Raw genomic sequence first — 4465 nt, forward strand, 5'->3', positions numbered from 1 at the left:
AGCCCATCTGATCGGAGGCTTTTTGATATCTATGCACGGCATCGATGTCATTATCACATGTCTTTTTTTAGCCATGTCTAAAACCAGCGTAGATGTTGCTGTGTGATCTCACACAGCAAGGATCTGTGTCTCGTCGTGTCTGTGTGTGAAAGCATCACATTCGCATGGTGTTCTACTGCCCGGACGTTTACATCTACATTTACATTCAGGGCATTTACAGACGCTTTATCCAAAGCGACTTACAACGAGTGCATTTATCAGAAGAAAGAGAAACAACAACATATCCCTGTCGGTACAGGGAGAATGTTCATAGGACCGAGGGCCAAGCACTAACAATCACTAGGTTAACCCATTCCCTTGTTCAACAGAGCTAGTTAGGATAAAGACTGGACTGGTCCCCCCCAGAGCCCCACTCGTCTTCCCCAGTGCTGACAGGAAGGACGAGGGACGGCCTGTGATAGGCTCCGCCCCCCAGACACGCCCTCCGTTGTTGTCGGTGTGTCGTCATTGCTTCAACGTAAACTGAACCGCCGCCTCAACCGAGAAACGTGAAAAAACCCTTTGACGGCTCTCTGCCTTTTGCTGTGACGCGTCGCGCCCCGGGATCAAAAGGGGGCGACGGAGGCTACGATCCCATTGGCCGGCTGACCGCGGCCCATTAAATCACTGTGATACGGCTGGTTATATCATTTGTATCGACCGCACATTATATCCTCTGTAGGCGGACGAGATGAGAGGCGACAAGGTCATTCGGATTAGTAATGAAATAAATGCCTCCCGCCATTTTACCGCGGGCTCGACTAAGGTAGCGTGCCCGAGCGACGCAGCGTCACCGCGGCCCGTCGGCGAATCACGACGGAGCGAGGTGCCCTGCTCGCCGTGATTCAATCAGGGGAGCGTGAACGGACAGCAGCTGTCCGGGCTTCTCTGCCGCGACTCCGGACCCGCGTCCATCGATGGCGAGCGAGAACGTAGCACGAACGAGCACGCACACGCAAACGCGCGCGTGCGCACACACGCGCGCACGCTAACAAACGCGTTCAGACGCACGGCCTGGTGTTGTCAACCCTGCTTTGGGAACACGGGGATGCCTTGCCCAAGGACACCGCCCCCTGGAGGAAGGCGAACGATCGAGCTTGCTAAGACCCGGCCAGAGTCAGAAATCACAGATTATATAAAAAAGAAATAAAGATTGGTTTTGATTCGGGTCCTAGTGAAATGGTTCGGACCAAAATGTCACCACACGTTATGTAAGTCTCTAACACGCCCCCCCGCGCCTACCCGCCGGGGGGGAATCAATGCTAAAAGCCTTTGTGCTCTCACTCAGGCTGGGAATATTCCTGCCACCCCTCCACTGCGGAGAGGAAACACACACACACACGCACGCGCGCGCACACACACACGCACACACATATACACTCACACACACACATGCACCCTCTCTCTCCCGATCTCGCTCCCTCTCTCTCTTGCTCTCGCTCTCTCTCTCTCTCTCTCTCTCTGTAGCTCTCTCTCTCTCTGTCTCTCTGTCTCGCTCTCTCGCTCTCTCGCTCTCTGTCTCTCGCTGTCACACTCGAACTCACACTCACACACACGCACGCACGCACGCACGCACGCACACACCCTGCAATGGTTTGGAGGTCAGACCGCAAGGACAACAGTGCCCCCATCGTCAACAACCTCGTCAACAACAACAAGCCCCCTGCCAGACTCCCCCCCTCCCCCCCTCCCTCCCCCCCTCACTCCCATCCCTCCCTCCCAACCCTCCCTGCGTCTAGTGGCAAAGGGCAAGCGAAGGGCACTCTCTCTCTCTCTCTCTCTCTCTCTCTCTCTCTCTCTCTCTCTCTCTCCAATTAGTAGATGAAACTAATTGGCTGCCGCATCGACCCCTCGTTAGAGGCCCCCCGCCCACCCGGTTATTAACCACATGGTCCAGACAAGATGGGGGGGGGGGGGGGGGGGGTTACTGTAAAAAAAGAAATGGCTGCAGTGTCCCCCGACGTCACCCATTGGTTCTCATCCGACCGTTTGGAGAGTGGAGGTTTCTCCGGCACGGCGCCACTGATCGATCGCTTGGCACCAGAAACGGTCCATATTCCGAACGTTGGGGACAGGGTTTTAATGGCTGCCTCACATTAGTTTCTGGCCAAACTCATTCATATTAAATCAGTAATAAAGGTTTATTGTAATGATAATGCCAAACGGGACCAATAAAATATATAAGATGCAGAGGAACTAGCCACTCCCTCCCTTAGCCTACCCGAAGTTGGGTACAATTATTAGCATTGTCCTTTAAAGGCACCCAGTGCAACTTTCGAGGCTTAAAATAAACATTAAATTTCTAGTCTTTTTTACACGTAGTAAGTTTCAATAACTCCATACCATTACATACCGACATTTAAGCAGCAAAGATGAGACGTCGTTGTGTGGTGAGAACTGATACAAAATCGATAACAACAACAATGCCGCCATTTTCTTTATTTTTTGTAACCTACAATAAATAAAGCAGGCTTCCAGTCAATGGAAAAATGGCTTCTCTCCACCGGCGATTGTTGTTGTTTACGATTTTCTATCAGTTCTCACTAGGGATGTGTCGGTCGCGACTGATTCGTTACAACGAACGAATCCCGAACGTGAACGACAAGAACTGGTTCCCCAAAACAAGAAGAACTGGTTCTTTGATTCTTTTTTTTTAACATAAACCAAACATATGGTCACGAAAATAAAATATACAAACGAACAGAGCTCCGTCTCCCCGCGACTTATATTGATTGAGTCTACAACGTGCTCAAAGATTCAGCCAATGAGAGGTAGCAATGGTGTTGGAATGGCACCTGGGTAAACCAATGACAAGGCGGTACCGTCGAATATGCACGCTTTCTCTGTCTGCCTAACCCTCCATCTGTTTATTGGATAAACGCATTTCCCAATCCCAGGAGTCTTTGCTCCATTCTACATCAATTTAAGAACAAACAAAGAAATTAAACTGCAGTTCGTATTTTTTATTTATGACCATGCAAGTTCTGTAATGCCTGAACAATGAATAATTAAATGTAAAGTAAAATACAATTATAAATGTAAAACCATGAATGAAATATAGAGAGTAAGCAAGTGGTATAAATATTGGTGGGACGTTCAATATACTATATAGCAGGCATCTCCAAACGGCGGACTGCGGTCTTGACGGTCCTATCCGGACCCATGACCAATTAAAAAAATATATATATATATATTTTTTTTTTTAAGATGTAATCTGACGTAACGAACGAATCAAAACGACCGAATCAAATAAACAAATCATTATAGTGAACTGAACTGAAAGAACTAGTTCCCGGATAAGAATCATTTTGCCCATCCCTAGTTCTCACCACACAACGACGTCTCATCTTTGCTCCTTGAATGTGTAAAAAAGACTAGAAATTGAATGTTTATTTTTCATTGAATGTTTATTTTTCATTGAATGTTTACATAAAGTTGCACTGGGTGCCTTTAAGCTGTTCTAGTCTCTACTGTGAGCCCCCTAGAGGCCGTTAGAGGAACTACACGTTCGTCTCACTTGCCTTTAGTACACAGGATTCAGAAGTCGTACCAGAGATAGTGTAGGGATGTCGGAGTTGCTGAGGGACGCAAACGGTTGAGTTAGTTGATTGGTGTGTGTGTGTGTGTGTGTGTGTGTGTGTGTGTGTGTGTGTGTGTGTGTGTGTGTGTGTGTGTGTGTGTGTGTGTGTGTGTGTGTGTCTCTGTGGAGGGAGAGGCAGGAAGTGCACCTGTATCAAGAACAGGCCCCAGGTGGCCTTCCCCCTCCTCTTCCTCGTACTCTAATGAGAGAGAGGGAGAGGGGGAGAGGGAGAGAGAGGGAGAGAGAGGGAGAGAGAGGGAGAGGGAGAGAGAGGGAGAGAGAGAGAGAGAGAGAGAGAGAGAGAGAGAGAGAGAGAGAGAGAGAGAGAGAGAGAGAGAGAGAGAGAGAGAGAGAGAGAGAGAGAGAGAGAGAGAGAGAGAGAGAGAGAGAGAGAGAGAGCATCTTCAGGGCCCGACTCCTCGACTCCAAACCACCATCAGCGTTTTCAGTCGTTTGTTCTTTCCCTCCCTCTAATCACGAGTTCCAGATCATTCATCATGTGGTGATGTGCAGAGCGGCGAATCACGAAGCGGCCCAACGAGACACTGCCAGGGCCGTCCCAGACAGAACAAACCCCCGAAATAGAGCTGCTGCTGCCGTGTCTTCTGCAACACCAGAACACGAAAAATTAAGAAACAGAAAAAAAAAAAGAAAAGTGCCGACTCCCCCCCCCCCCCGCTTTCAAGATGGCCGCTCACAGAGGAGAGGATAGCCCATTGCTACCTGTTGTCTGTTGTTGCATGTTGTCTCTTCTGGCTTCCCTGTTTGTTGTTTGTTTGTTTGTTTGTATGTTGTGGTTTTGTTTTGGTCCGTCATGCCATACCTCATACATGATACATACATCAT

At 48.9% G+C, this 4465-nt stretch overlaps 1 long non-coding RNA gene across 1 annotated transcript; it reads left to right on the top strand.

The window, feature by feature from the left end:
• Nucleotides 1–3492: 3492 nt before the first annotated feature.
• Nucleotides 3493–4015, top strand: LOC132445560 (uncharacterized). The gene is made up of 2 exons (XR_009522645.1): nt 3493–3692; nt 3749–4015. It is a non-coding gene; the product is annotated as an uncharacterized LOC132445560 (long non-coding RNA).
• The last annotated feature ends 450 nt before the right edge of the window (nt 4016–4465 follow it).

This window comes from Gadus macrocephalus, chromosome 17 (assembly GCF_031168955.1).
Source record: "Gadus macrocephalus chromosome 17, ASM3116895v1".
Taxonomy (NCBI): Eukaryota; Metazoa; Chordata; class Actinopteri; order Gadiformes; family Gadidae; genus Gadus; species Gadus macrocephalus.